Raw genomic sequence first — 16,784 nt, 5'->3', positions numbered from 1 at the left:
CATCATATAAGCTGAGATTACATTGGCTGTTCACTCTGTTCCTCAGAATATCAGGTAAGTGTTTCAGCTGGGTACAGGGAGAACTGAGATTGGCATCCACCTACTGTTGGGAATCGCTCTGCCTGGTTTCAGGAGTTGTAACTGCCTCCCATGGCTAAGGCTAAGTGAGTGACCTCTGGATTCTGAACCACTAAGGAGACAAAGCTTATCTCTGGCAGCAGGGCTGCTTCTGCTTCATCCCCTTCCCCCAATGCTTGGCTGGTTAGTCAGAGATGGGTAAGACCCCTTTGAGGGGGAGCAAACTAATCCAGACACAACCACGTGGGAGGCCCTCAAGGAAAAACTCAGGGGGCTGCAGCAAAGAGTGTGTGATGGACCTTCGCCCCCCAGCTATTCTGACATAGCCTGAGTCCTCATGTCCTCTGAGAGAAGCACTTCCTGGCTGTAATTCTCTTAAGGATTAGAAGATTACCTGAATACCTGATGGGAAGCGGTGCAGCTCCTTGCCTTGCTAGAGTGAGTCCTGAGGGAAAATCTGGCATCACAAATACCTCCTGATAAACCTGTGAAATCTGCTCTCCTAAGAGTGCTTTCATTCATATGATAAGGGTCCAAGAGGAAATGAGTATGTCTCCCAAAGTTTCTGCAAAACCCCCTTTCTTGACAGATACTAACTTAGACTAAACCCTCAGATTTCTTTGAAATGTTATCTACTGTTTGATCCTTGCCATCCTGTATTCCTGTGTATTACAGCCCAATGAAAGCCCCTGCAAGGAGGGGCTCAAGGCCCTTTTCCCCTGAGAAACTGGCCACCTCTCCTCCCCAAGCAGATCATGTCTCAGTCATGTTTACTCTCATCCGTGGCACATGGGGGGACTTTCGAGGAAAGTTGCCCCACATCTGGTGCCTGAACAGGGACCTGAATGGATTTGGGACCTCCTTCAATCCAGAGGCTAGGAACCACATCTCCACGAATACACTCCTTACTCTTATCCGTGGCACACAGGAGGACTTGCGAGGAAAGTTGCTCCCACACTTGGCTATTATAAATCATGCTGCTATGCACATTGGGGTGCATAGACTCTTTTGGACTGGTGTTTCAGGGCTCTTAGGTATCAACATGAAAAAGGAAATATAAAATGTACATCTTTTTTAATTTAAGAATTTAATTTTTTGCATTTTTATTTTTTATTGTATTTCAAGTACAGTTTTCTAGCTTTTACCATCATCTTAAATAAATGATTTATCATCAGAATTAAAGCATATATGTAAACATTCTAATGTCAAAGCTATGGTCAATCTAATATTACTGCTGAAATCATTTGTGTGGTTCAATTCTTACAACACTGAAAGGTAAGAGGTAGGAAGGGCTAGAACCACTGTTAATACCACATCTTCCTTGCCCTTTAAGTCCCAAGGTTAGGACAAAGTTAATGACAGGTTAAAAGAAGGGACTCACAACTAAAAACAATCCATATCTGCTCTGTTTAAATCTGTCAAACAGGGGGCTTTCAAGATGGCGGTGGACTAGGACGGAGCAGATACCAGTTCCTAGTACAAAAGAGAGAGAAAAGTATCCAATGTGAGGAGGTGAAACCAGCAAGCCAGCAGTTGCCAAGCATATATGAAAATAAGAGACCAGAAACCTCATCAGTCACGGAGGAACCAGACGGTAGGGAGACAGCAGCGGTACAGTAGTCTCTGGGACGGAGCAAAGAGAAACAGCCAGTGCAGGGTAGGGGAAACCGGCGCCCTGTGGCGAGAGCCCAACGGCGCGTGGGATAGCCTTCAGCGCCCAGACGGCTCCCTCCCTAGGATTTTTGGGCCGGCAGCCTGCCAAGTGGCCCAACCAGAGGGGAGCAGAGGTGATTTGAGCCTGTGCATAGTTCGGAGGTCCGGCGCCTGGTGGGAACTGTGTTAGGGAGAGTGCCGAACGGCGCCTGGGACAGCGTTCAGCGCCCGGACGACTCCCTCCCTGGGATTTTTCCACTGGGCAGGCCAAGTGGCCCAGGCAAAGAGGTGTGGAAGGAATTCCAGCTTGCTTGCGCAATTTGGGAAACTAGTCGCTCCACACGCAGGGTATCTGGGCAAGTGCCTCAGGGTGCCTAGGCCAATATTAAGCACCCAGAAAGCTCCCTCCCTAGGATTTTTGGGCCTGGACCTGCCAAGAGACCCAACCAGAAGGGAGCAGAGGAGATTTCAGCCTGCACACAGTTCTGGGTCCAACGCCCGGTGTGGTGCTGCTCCATCCCTAGGGTTTTTTTTGGCAGAGGTTGGCCAGGGGACCCAGACAAACACAGGAGCAAAAGGGGTACATACCACGCAGCGTGCCGTGACGCCCCGCACAGAGTTTCTGGGTCGGCACCCAGTCCTCGGATCGGCTCCCAGCTTCCAGTCCACCCCCCTCAGACTATCTGGAAGCCCCGGGCGCTGAGGGGTCCTGGGAAAAGAGCTAAGGCCCTCAACCCCCTCCCTTTCTGGCCAAGCAAGGTGGGGTGCCAGGAGAGACTTGTTTGATAGAGGTTACAGAGAGGGTGCGGAGGACAAAGGGTTCCAACCAAGGACTCTGTGGTTGCCAGCCCAGGAGAACTCAGAGGTGCAGCCTGGGGCTCTGAATCCAGTAGACACGGCTGCCTGGTCTGCTTCACACCCAGCTTGGCAGCGAGCCCAGGATTGGGCAGAGGGCCTGGGGCTTCCCAACCGAATGAGGGCAGGTCTATGCTCAATCCCGAGGGAACCAGGCAACTAAACTGGTGCAGATGCCTGCAAACACAGCAAACCAGCCTATGGTGGTAACCCCTGGGAGGGGAGAGCTGTGAGGAAGTCCTAGTTCCCCATTGTAGGGAGCTGGGGAGAGGCGCCAAGTGTCTGGATCCTGAGAGGGACTGGCTGAAAAAATCACAACAATTGACCCTCAGCCAAATGCAACCAGAAAAACTGGTTCGGCTAGTTTAAAGCAAACAAGTGACATTTCCTTTTCTGATGTTATTTTTGAGAGATTATTTCTGTTTATGCATTTTTTGTTTTTGTTTTACTTTTTCTAACTTTACTTTATTTTATTTTTATTCTTTCTTTTTTTGACCTTTCTTCATTCTCCATTCCTTTTCTTTATCTTTTTGCTTTTTTAAAGTAATCTGTTATTTCTTTTAAATTTTATTACTGTTTCATCTTTCCATATTTTGTCCTCTTTTCCAGGATTTTTTGTTTTATTTCTTTTTCTTTTCTTTCTAAACTTATTGCTCTTTCTTCCATTCCCCTACCATTTTTCTATCTCCCTTTTATTTCTTTCCTTGTCATTTTTTTCTTTTACCCACAAGAGTCACAATCAACTTGAAAATATGAAAAGACCAGAGCTGGACCCATAGAAGAAGCCTCCCAACAGTAGAGTCAGAGAGACAAATTGTACATTGTTGTAGGAGAGAAGCCAAAAGTTGCTGCATATTTGAGTAGGTGGAAGCAGAGAACAACAGGATAACCAAAAGAGACTGCACCACTGAAATTCACACGCATTCCACCACAAAAGCTCACATCATAAACCCAGGGTGTCAAAACAGATTAATCTAAGAAGCTGAGGCTAACAAGAAGAGTCTCACCAACGATGGGAAGACAAAGAAACAATCCCCAAATGAAAGGAAAGGAGGAATCCTCAGAAAAAATGTTAGATGAAATAGAGGCAAGTCAACTATCAGATACTGAATTCAAACCACTGGTTATCAGGAAGTTCAAAGAGCTCACAATGAGCTACCAGAAACTACAAGGGAGCTACAATGATCTCACCACTAACTATATCAACATGAAAAAGGAAATGGAAATTATAAGCAAGGGCCAAGAGGAAATGAAGAATACAATTTCTGAATTAAAAAAGACAGCAGAAAGCATTAAAAATAGGGTAGATGAAACAGAAGATCGGATTAGTGAATTGGAGGACAAAGTAGAAAGCATCTCACAGAAAGAACAGGAAAGGGAAAAGAGGCTCAGAAAGAATGAAGAGGGATTAAGAGAAATGCAAGACAATATGAAACGTAACAATATCCGAATAATAGGAATACCAGAAGGAGAAGAAGAAGAAAAAGGAATAGAAAACATATTTGAAAGAGTAATGAGAGAAAATTTCCCTAATTTGATAAAAAAAAAAAAGTCACACAAATCCAGGAATCACACAGAGTCCCATGCAAGAGGAACCCAAGGAGGCCCACTTCAAGACACATCATCATTAAAATGGCAAAATTCCAAGACAAAGAGAGAATCTTAAAGGCAGCAAGGGAGAAAAAAGAAATAACATACAAAGGAGTCCCAATAAGGTTAGCCACTGACTTCTCAATGGAAACACTCCAAGCAAGAAGAGAATGGCAAGAAATATTCCAAGTAATGAGAAACAGAGGCCTACAACCAAGGCTACTTTACCCAGCAAGGCTCTCAATCAAGATAGAAAGCCAAATAAAGAGCTTCCAAGACAAAAGAAGTCTAAAAGAATTTGCTGCCACCAAGCCAGCTCTACAAGAAATACTAAAAGGTCTGCTTTAAGGAAAGGAAGGAAAAGAGACAGACAGAGAGGAACACAGGTACAAAAATGGCAATGAATAAGTACCTATCAATAATAACCTTAAATGTAAATGGATTAAATGCTCCAATCAAAAGACACAGACTAGCTGCATGGCTAAGAAACCATGACCCACACATATGCTGCCTACAAGAGACCCACCTCAGGACAAAAGACCATCACAGACTAAAAGTGAAAGGCTGGAAACAAATTTTCCAAGCAAACAGACAAGAAAAAAGAAGCTGGGGTAGCAATTCTCATATCAGTAAAAATAGACTTCAAAAAAAAAAGCCATAAAGAGTGACCCAGAAGGTCATTTCATAATACTCAAGGGAAGAATCCACCAAGAAGACATTAACATCATAAATATATATGCACCCAACATAGGAGCACCAAAATATATAAAGAAAACCTTAGAGGAATTCAAGAAAGATATAGACAGCAACACAATTATAGTGGGCGATTTTAACACCCCACTATCAAAAATAGACAAATCTTCCAAACAAAATATCAACAAAGACATTGAGGCATTAAATAACACCCTTGATGAAATGGACCTAACTGATATATACAGAGCTCTTCATCCCAAAGAAGCTAAATACACATTCTTTTCAAATGCACATGGAACATTTTTAAAGATAGACCACATGATAGGACACAAAACGAGCCTCTCCAAATTAAATAATATTGAAATCATACCAAGCATTTTCTCCGACCACAAGGGACTGAAACTGGAAACCAATCCCAAAGGAAAAAACCCAAAACACCCAAAATCATGGACACTGAATGGTATGCTACTAAACAACGAATGGGTAAAGAATGAAATTAGGGAAGAAATCAAAAAGTTTCTGGAAACAAATGAAAATGATCTCACAGCAACCCAAAACTTATGGGACACAGCGAAGGCAGTCCCGAGAGGGAAGTTTATAGCAATACAGGACTCCCTAAAGAAGATAGAAACATTTCAAACAAACAACCTTACTCTACACCAGCAAGAACTTGACGAACAACAACAAAGACAGCCGAAGAGCAAGCAGAAGGAAGGAAATAACCAAGATTGGAGCAGAATTAAATGACATAGAAACTCAAAGCACAATTCTAAGGATCAATAAATCCAGGAGTTGGTTCTTTGAAAAGATAAACAAAATAGACAAGCCTTTAAGTAGGCTCATCAAGAAAAGAAGGGAACGGCACAAATAAACATAAATCAGAAATGAAAGAGGAGAGATTATAACTGATACCACAGAAATAGAAGGGATTGTAAGAAATTACTACTAAGAACTGTATGCCAAGAAATTTGAGAACCTAGGGGAAATGGACACATTTCTAGAACATTATAATCTCCAGAAACTCAATGAAAAAGTAGAACACCTGAATAGACCAATAACAGCAAAAGAAATTGAAGCAGTAATCAAAAAACTCCCATTGCACAAAAGCCTTGGACCAGATGGGATCACAGGAGAATTCTACAAAGCATTTAAGGAAGAGCTAACGCTCATTTTTCACAGACTATTCCAAAAAATCCAAAAGGATGGAAAACTCCCAAACTCCTTTTATGAAGCCAGCAACATCTCAATTACAAAATCAGATAGAGATATAACAAAGAAAGAAAACTTCAGGCCAATATCACTGATGAACATAGACACTAAAATCCTCAACAAAATAGTGGCAAATCACATCCAACAATATATCCAAAAGATTATACACAATGACCAAGTGGAATTCATCCCAGGGATGCAAGGATGGTTCAACATTCGCAAATCAGTAAATGTAATTCATCACATAAACAAAAGAAAAGACAAAAACCACATGATCATATCAATAGATGTAGAAAAGGCTTTTGATAAGGTAAAGCACCCATTTATGATAAAAACACTCAGCAAAGTGGGAATAGAGGGAGCATTCCTCAATATAATAAAGGCCATTTACGAGACAGCTACAGCCAATATCATACTCAATGGGAAAAAACTAAAAGCTTTTCCACTAAGATCAGGAACAAGACAAGGATGTCCACTTTCACCACTTCTATTCAATATAGCATTGGAAGTTTTGCCCGCAGTGATCAGGCAAGAAGAGGAAATAAAAGGCATCCAAATAGGAAAGGAGGAAACAAAACTGTCACTGTTTGCAGATGACATGAAAGGGTAGATGGAAAATCCTATACACTCTACCGAAAAACTGCTCAAACTAATTAATGAATTTGGCAAAACAGCTGGTTACAAAGTCAATATCCAGAAATCAAAGGCATTTTTGTATACCAACAATGAATCAGGAGAAGCAGAAATCAAGGGAAAAATCCTATTCAATATAGCAAAAAGAAAGATAAAATATCTGGGAATAAACCTAACAGAGGAGGTCAAAAACCTGTATGCAGAAAACTACACAGCCCTGAAGAAAGAAATCAAGGAAGACACAAACAAATGGAAACATATACCATGTTCATGGATTGGAAGAATTAACATCATCAATATGTCCATACTCCCCAAAGCAATATACAGATTCAATGCAATACCTATTAAAGTACCAATGGCATATTTCACAGACATAGAACAAACACTTCAAAAATTTATATGGAACTATAAATGAGCCCAAATAGCAGCTGCTCTTTTGAGAAAGAAGAACAAAGTAGGAGGGATCACAATACCTGATATCAAACTGTATTACAAGGCCTCTGTAATCAAAACAGCCTGGTACTGCCATAAAAGAAGGCACATAGAAAAACGGAACAGAATGGAGAGCCCTGAAATAAACCCAACTCTCTACAGTCAATTAATATTTGACAAAGGGGGCACCAACATAAAATAGAGTAAGATAGCCTCTTCAACAAATAGTGTAGGGAGAACTGGACAGCTACGTGCAAAAAAATGAAACTTGAGCACCAACTTACACCATACACCAAAAAAATTCAAGATGGATAAAATACTTAAATATAAGCCGTGAAACCATTAAAGTCCTAGAGGAGAACATTGGCAAGAAAATCTCAGATATTTCACGCAGCATCTTCTTTACTGATATGTCCCCTAGAGCAAGGAATATAAAGGAAAGAATAAACAAATGGGATCCCATCACAGTAAAAAGCTTCTGCATGGCTAAAGAAAACAGTGTTAAATTAGCAAGACAACCAACTGTATGGGAAAACATATTTGCCAATGATACCTCCAACAAACGTTTAATCTCCAAAATATACAAAGAACTTACACGACTCCACTCTAGGAAGACAACCAACCCAATTAAAAAATGGGAAAAGGACTTGAACAGACACTTCTCCAAGGAGGACATACAGAATATCCAGAGACACATGAAGAGATGTTCAATATCGTTAGCTATCAGAGAGATAAAAATTAAAACCACAATGAGATACCACTTTACACCAGTCAGGATGGCTATCATAAACGAAGCAACAAACAACAAATGTTGGAGAGGTTGTGGGGAAAAGGGGTCCTTAGTTCACTGTTGGTGGGATTGCAGACTGGTACAACCATTATGGAAAACAGTATGGAATTTTCTCAAATAAATAAAAATCGACCTGCTTTTTGACCCAGCAATTCCACTGCTGGAATTATATCCTAAGAATCCTAAAACATCAATATCAAAGAACCTATGCACCACAATGTTCATAGCAGCACAATTTACAATAGCCAAGAGTTGGAAGCAACCTAGGTGCCCATCAGTAAATGAATGGATCAAAATTTGTGGTACATATACACAATGGAATTCTATGCTGCAGAGAGAAAGAAGGAGCTACTACCCTTTGCAACAACATGGATGGAACTGGAAAGCATTATGCTGAGTGAAATAGGCCAGGTGCTGAAAGACAAATACCATATGATCTCACCTTTAACAGGAAGCTAAACAACAAAACAAACAAGCAAGCAGAAAAAAAAAAACCCAAAAACAAAGACATTGAAATAGAGAACAAGGGGATAGTGACCAGAGGGGAGAAGGGAGGGAAGTTAAGGGGAAAAAGGGGGAGGGATTTGGAGGAACAAATAGGAAGGACACAGGGATGAAAACTAAGGGGGGTGGAAATGGGAGGGAGGTGGGGAGCAAGGGGCGGGGGAGGCTGGGATGGGAAAAATAGACAAAAAACTGTACTTGAAAAATAACTAAATAAAATTTTTTAAAAAGGTGAAAAAAATGAATAAATAAAAAGAAAAATAACTAAATAAAATTTAAAAAAAACAAATGGTGTTGGGAGAACTGGACAGCTATGTGCAAAAAAATGAAACTTGAGCACCAACTTACACCATACACCAAAAAAATTCAAGATGGATAAAATACTTAAATATAAGCCGTGAAACCATTAAAGTCCTAGAGGAGAACATTGGCAAGAAAATCTCAAATATTTCACGCAGCAACATTTTTACTGATATGTCCCCTAGAGCAAGGAATATAAAGGGAAGTATAAACAAATGGGATCTCATCAAAATAAAAAGCTTCTGTGTGGCTAAAGAAAACAGTGTTGAATTAGCAAGACAACCAACTGTATGGGAAAACATATTTGCCAATGATACCTCCAACAAACGTTTAATCTCCAAAATATACAAAGAACTTACATGACTCCACTCTAGGAAGACATCTAACCCAATTAAAAAATGGGAAAAGGACTTGAACAAACACTTCTCTAACGAGGACTACAGAATATCCTGAGACACATGAAGAGATGCTCAATATCGTTAGCTATCAGAGAGATGCAAATTAAAACCACAATGAGATACCACTTTACACCAGTCAGGATGGGTATAATAGACAAAACAACAAACAACAAATGTTGGAGAGGTTGTGGGGAAAAGAGAACCTTAGTTCACTGTTGGTGGGATTGCAGACTGGTACAACCATTATGGAAAATAATATGGAATTTTCTCAGATAAATAAAAATTGACCTGCCTTTTGACCCAGCAATTCCACTGCTAGGATTATACCCCAAGAATCCTAAAACATCAATTTCAAAGAACCTATGCACCACAATGTTCATAGCAGCACAATTTACAATAGCCAAGAGTTGGAAGCAACCTAGGTGCCCATCGGTTAACGAATGGATCAAAAATTGTGGTACATATACACAATGGAATTCTATGCAGCAGAGAGAAAGAAGGAGCTACTACCCTTTGCAACAACATGGATGGAACTGGAAAGCATTATGCTGAGTGAAATAGGCCAGGCATTGAAAGACAAATACCATATGATCTCACCTTTGACAGGAAGCTAAACAATAAAACAAACAAGCAAACAGAATAAAAACAAAGACACTGAAATAGAGAACAAGTGGGCAGTGGCCAGAGGGGAGAGGGAAGGGAATTTAAGGGGAAAGGTGGGGAGGGATTTGGGGGAGCAAGGGTGAAGGACACAGGGATGAGGACTGGGGGGGGGAATGGGAGGGAGGGGGAGATGAGGTGGCGGGGGTGGGATGAGAGAAATAGATAAAAAGAATGTACTTGAAAAATAACTAAATAAAATTTATTTAAAAAAAAGGAAAAAAATCTGTCAAACATTTTCTCTAATCCAGAATGTATTTAATGTAGGATAAATCCATATAAACATATAACTGTTATCTTTAAAAACAAAGATTAAAGGATTTCCACCAAGATGGAAGTGTAGGTGGAAGCACTGTACCTTCCTGCCCAAGTAAGTTTAAAAACAACAGCGGCAGGAAGCGGCAGAGGGAACCACCATTGTCCCTCTCTGACCCTGCCCCCCACATACAGCATCACAAACCCCAGACCTGGGTGGCCCCATCCTGGTGAACTCCTCATACATAGCAGGCATGGACAGATCAAAACATGGCTCTAGAACAACTCAGAGCCCCAGAGCCAATAAATCTAAGCAATGAAGAAATGGCCAAACTTTCAGACGCACAGTTTAAAACACTGGTGATCAGAATCCTCACAGAACTGGTTGATTATAGCCACAAATTAGACAAATATATGATGGCGAAACTAATTGAAATGAATGGAATTGCACAGGACACCAATAGCAATGAAAAGGAAACTGGGACTCAAATCAATGGAGTGGACCAGAAGAAAGCAAATAATGGCCAAACAGAAAAGAGTCAAGAAGCAAGAATTCAAAGAAATGAGGAGAGTCTTAGGAACCTCCAGGACATCTTTAAACGCTCCAACATCCGAATTATAGGGGTACCAGAAGGGGGAAAGGCACAGCCACCAGTGGAAAACTTATTTGAACAAATAATAAAGGAGAACTCCTTCAATCTGGCAAAGGAAATAGACTTCCAGAAAATTCAGGATGCTCAGAGAGTCCCAAAGAAGTTGGACTCAAGAAGGAACACACCAAGGCACATCATCATTATATTAGCCAAGATTAAAGTGAAGGAGAGAATCCTAGAAGCAGCAAGAGATAAGGGGACAGTCACCTACAAAGGAATTCCCATCAGACTGTCATCAGATTTCTCAAAAGAGACCTTACAGGCAAGAAGGGGCTGGAAAGAAGTATTCCAAGTCATGAAATGCAAAAACCTACAACGAAGATTGATCTATCCAGCAAAGCTTTCATTTAGAATGGAAAGACAGATAAAGTTCTTCTCAGATAAGATCAAATTCAAGGAGTTCATCATCACCAAGCTCTTATTATATGAAATGTTAAAGGGACTTACCTAAGAAAAAGAAGATAATGATGAATACTGAAAGGACAGCAAACTTACAGTTATTAAGAACCACACCTAAAACAAAAGCAAACTAAGAGGACAGCTAGATCAGGAGCAGAACTGTAGAAATGAAGATCACATGGAGGGTTAGCAACAGGGGAGTGGGAGAAGGAGAAAGGGGGAGAAGGTACAGAAAATAAGTAGCATAGATGGTAGGTAGAAAATAGATAGGAGAGGGCAACAATAGTATGGGAAATATAGAATCTAAAGAACTTGAGACACGTGGTCATAAACTAAAGGGGGGGAATGGTGGGGAAGGGGGTGTACAGGGTGTAGGAGAAGGAAGGGGGGAAATAGAACAACTGTAATGGTGTAATTAATAAAATACATTTTAAAAAAAGACTGCTTCTTTCTCTCATGATTTACAGGGTCCCTCATCCTTCTCTCCTACTTGTTGCTCTACAATTCAGATGTATTTAAAACTGGCTTATTGTTTCTTTGTGTTTCATAAGTTGAAAATGACTGACATTCTATTGTATTGTCATCAGCCTTTGCTTTTCATAAATTTTCACACTAAATCCTTTCCTCCATTCATTTAATACAAACTCTTGGTGCTCCCACCCAAAATAATCAGAAGAGAGAATCAAATTATTTTAATTCTCTTCCAGTACTCACTCAGGTCCAGTCATCTGTACCCCAGGGATGGCTAGTTGGTTCATTCCTTTGCTCCTTCTGGGTGCTGAGTAAAACAGATTCTCCAAAAAAAAAAATTATGCTCAGGCATAAGATATGTTGATATGACCACTGAAATTGAAATGCTCATTATTCTAAATTCTGAAAAAATATTACCTGGTACTTTAAAACCTCTTGTACATTATAATGCATATGTTATTTTCACTTGACCCAAAGAATGATATGATTGTTATTTATTGTCATCAATAGATCATACTTTAAGTAATAATTATGAAACAGTAAATCCTTCATAAGTTTATATAAAACTTTTGTTTGTGTCCAAAAGCCAGTCAACAAAGAAATAAAAATAGAAAAATATAGAAATCTGTCAACCTCAAATCTTATTTATTTATAAGGCACTTTGTGTCTTTATATCTATCAAACCAAGTGTCTCTTCAGTGTCAACGTTAGCAAACAATATTAGCTAATGTCTATGAGAGCTAAATTAGTCTAAAATTTCTATGTATTTTATGTGAGAATCCATACATCTATAAATTATTTTTCATTATGAATTTTATAAAAGATAACTTAAACTGATTTTAAAAGTCTTCCACCACTAGGTGACACCAAATAGCCACAATTCATAGATTGTGTCCTGTAACCCAGTGATTTTCAACTTTATCACAGGGCACACAAACTAATTACTAAAATTCTGTGGAACATCAATATGACGTAAAATAAGTATAATTTTAATTCAGTCACACCAGATGGCTATTGCTGTGCTGATAGTCGGGTATGTTTTAAAAATTCTTGTGGCACACAGGTTGAAAATTTTTGCTATACCATACTGTGGCCATTTAAGGATATTATTCTTTTCTTATGAAAATAATTATAAAAATTAGAAAAAAACAAATTTGGGTTTTTTTCAGAATAAACAACAAAGACAATTTTTCTAAGTAAATAAAACATGCTATTGTTATTTTCTAATACATTGAGATAATGTTAACAAATTCGCAGTAACATTCTTTAATTTCAAATGTTATTCTTTTTTCCTACAAATGGCTGCAGTATTAGAAATACTTGTTTCTTTTTATTTTTTATAGTTGTCTGTCTTTCCCCCCACCATTGTTTATTTTTAGAACCATGTACTATAACACTTTCTAGAGGTTATGTTTTTGTTTTTTAAGATCTAGTTTTATTAAGCACAGTCTCTGTCATTACACAATATGCCTTTAATTTAATAGTTATCCCTCCAATCCAGTGCAGGATGGATTATGATATAGGTGCTATGATAAGAGATGCCTCTCCCCTCCTAGTCTTTTAAATTTTCTCAGTAATACAGGGTTCACCACCCTACTTTAGACTTTTGTCATGTTGAGGTTTGACTACTGCCCTGTCCTCTACCTTGGTTGACAGAGGAAGAGCTCTGGAATATTCAGCTAGTACAGAATGTGACAGCTTGTCTGTTTAGCAATGCCAACCACAGAGAGCACATTATACGAATGCTCTGTGCATAGTTCTGTCTTCCAACAGTCATTCTAGGTTTTCATTTTAATTTCTAAAGCTCTCTGTGGCCTATGACTTATAAGTAAGTTATATGACATACTTTTCTCCTATCCTGGCAGTTAAGGCATTTTACAAGGTAATTCCTAGATATGATGATGGACTCAAGTTTGGGGTCCTGGACTCTACCACTCACTCAATCTCATTTTCTGGGTTGAAAAGAACTGATTTTGCAGCTCTTTACTATACAGATATTTTTTAATATGGGCCTTTAATTTAGATTCTATAAAATATTTATTTGTATAGAAAGGGACAGGGGCTGGCAGAACAAAGGGTGATTTAAGTTTTCCTAAGTGATGAAAATAATATGTTAGCAATAGGGATCTATTACAAAAATTATAAGAAAAATGAAATTAACAGAATAAGCTAAAACCAGTTTAAATGTATCATAGTTCTTTATGATTATCATTCAGAAAACATTCAATGAATGTTTAGTATAATTTAAATACTATATTAGAAAATGTAAGGAAGGCACCACCTCTAATTATATAAAAACTATGCTTCTATTAAGTGGATAATTGTTACAAATATAAAACAATAATATTGAATTGATAGTTTTCGTTGGAAATATACAATATCTTTTAATATACTTTCTTGCTTTTGTAGAATATAAAATAAAGAAAGACAAATGTTTTAAGGTCACAAACTTGCTTGGATTTCAAGAAGTTAAATTATATGGTTACTAACTTCAGTACAAATAAATAAAAACATATTAGCTTAAATATTCTTAAACACACAATGGATACATACTGTGCATGTGTGCAGTTTTATCCACCAGAAACTACTGAGTAGAAGAAAATAAAGGTTAAGCAAGTATTCTGTTGCACATCTGTGATTTTTCCAGAAGGATGTGTTTTAAATTCTTCTGTTCTCTGTATCTCTGGGACTCTTTCCATTTTGTCCATTAGTTTATCTTATGCACTACATTCCACATATAAGTGAAGTTATATGATATTTGTCTTTCTCTGATTGGCTTATTTTACTTAGCATATTACTCTCCAGGACCATCCATGCTTACCATACAAAATGTAAGATTTCATTCTTTTTTACAGACAAGTAGTATTCACTTGTGTAATTACACCACAACTTTTTATCCACTCATCTATTGATTAGAGAGCCCACAAACAAACCCATCCATGCCTTTATGGTCAATTAATTTTTGACAAAGGAGGCAAGAACATACAATGGAATAAAGCAAGTCTATTCAATAAATAGTGTTGGGAAAATATAAAAAAAAGTGAAACTAGATCACCTTCCTGCACTATGTACAATAATAAACTTAAAATTGATTAAAGTCTTAAATTTAAGTTTTGAAACCATAAAAATCCTAGAAGAAAACACAGGCAATAAAATCTCAGACATTTGTTGTAACATATGTTTGCTGATACAACTTCTTAGTTAAGGGAAACTAAAAAAATGGGAGTATATCAAACTAAAAAGGGTTTGCACTGTAAAAGAAAATTTAAAAAAAGTCATCAACAAAATAAAAAGACAACCCACTGAAAGGGAGCACATACTCACTAATGATACATCTGATAAGGGGTTAATATCCAAAATTTATAAAAAGCTTATACAACTCAACCCAAGAAACCAAATAATCTAATTTAAAAATTGGGAAAGGAACTAAATAAACATTTCTCCAAAAAGGACATACAGATGGCCAATAGACACATGAAAAAATGTTTAAGGTCATTAATCATCAGAGAAATGCAAATTAAAACTACAATGATATATCATCTCATGTCTGTCAGAATAGTTATCATCAATAAATCATTAAACAGCAAGTGTTGTAGAAGAAAGGGAACCCTTGCCTGGTAGGAATGCAGCTAGTGTAGCCACTGTGGAAAACAGTATGGAGTTTCCTCTAAAAATTAGAAATGAAACTGCCTTATGACCTAGCAGTTCCACTTCTGGGAATATATCTGAGCAAACCATAAAAACTAATTCAAAAGAATATGTGCACTCTGTGTTCACTACAATAGCCGAGTTTTAGAATCAGCAATGTTTGTTTTAATGCTTTACAATTATTAAACATCTTTCAGATACCGTACAAAAAGAAAGAGTTCTAGATGTGCTGTGAAGTCCCATGTCACGGTCATTTCTATCCTTTTTTTTTTGTTGTTATCATTACACTCTGTAATTACTTGTGATTTTCTCTTTTCTGAAGCAAAAATAGGTGTAGATTTGGTTTTCTGATTATCTTTAGCTAGAATGGTTTTTCAGCAGTTGCTTCTTCAGTAGTGGTGGAAAGGTGGTATAGACAAAATTCACACTTGAAGACTTTCTGCCTAATGTTAGCTAATATACCCAGGAGATATAGTTAATGTTTCAGTTTGGATGTCACTTCTTTCCCACATAAAGCTGATGCAGAAATACTGAGAATGAGTATTGGTTGTAATGACCAAACAGTGAGTTTTCTCAAGAGCACATTATCTAAGGTAGTATTATGACTTTGCATGTTTATAAAGATGATTGAAAGAAGCAGATGAAATTTGCTCTATTGCAAATTCAACAGTCTCAGAAATAGATTATATTTCATTACTGTATTATATTTATTATATATATACAATTATCTAATAATAAATGAGTAGGTAAAAGAAAAAGGGGAAAATTCACAAACACATTATCTTAAATACATAACTCACTTGAATATATATCTATGTACTGTATTGACCCTCTACAAACATGAATAAATGTATCCAACATGTATTAACTCATTTCACAGATTTGAGGAGGCTGAGGTGGGAGGTCATATAACCTAAGTATAGGTGGTTCTTGCAAATTAAAGATGCTGTCCTTAATCAACAAAGTTTCTTCTGTTTTTCAGGATTTCATATGAAAGTAGCAGCAAATCTGAGGATATGATGTGGCAGACATGAGAGCACTTGGATATACAGGGAGAAAAGAGAAAATGGAGAAGCTGAGAATACAGGAAGGTACTACAGAATACCTTTGCAATTCTCACAGAAAATTCCAGTAAGCATACTAGTGTTAACAAAGCAAGGATCTTAAATTTCTTGGAGGTCCCACATTTTTTTCCAAGGATGAGGACACTCTTCTGTCAGGTATCTTTGGGAAACTATTTAGTGTGTGGACTAAGGTTTTTCAGGCTGTCTCAGATAATTTAGATATGCTCCAAAAATTGCACAATTCCTCTTGGCTCTGAAAAACTAGAACAAGGTAGGATCAAATATTCCATGATCCCATGCCAGAGTAGAACATGGATCTCTCATGAGCTGAAATACCTTCGAGCCATCAGAGGACCAAAGATACCATCCACCTACATAGGCATCTACTTTCCAAAGCCTTTTTCCCCATTAAAATGGTTCATTGGCCTAAAGAATCATCTCTGTTATTAAAAAATGGACCATACTCAGTATGAGCCAGGATCATCACCTAACTGAAACA

Source organism: Artibeus jamaicensis, unplaced genomic scaffold (assembly GCF_021234435.1).
Source record: "Artibeus jamaicensis isolate MK-2021 breed Jamaican fruit bat unplaced genomic scaffold, CSHL_Jam_final contig_311, whole genome shotgun sequence".
Classification (NCBI taxonomy): domain Eukaryota; kingdom Metazoa; phylum Chordata; class Mammalia; order Chiroptera; family Phyllostomidae; genus Artibeus; species Artibeus jamaicensis.
Note: the sequence above shows the minus strand (reverse complement) of the source record.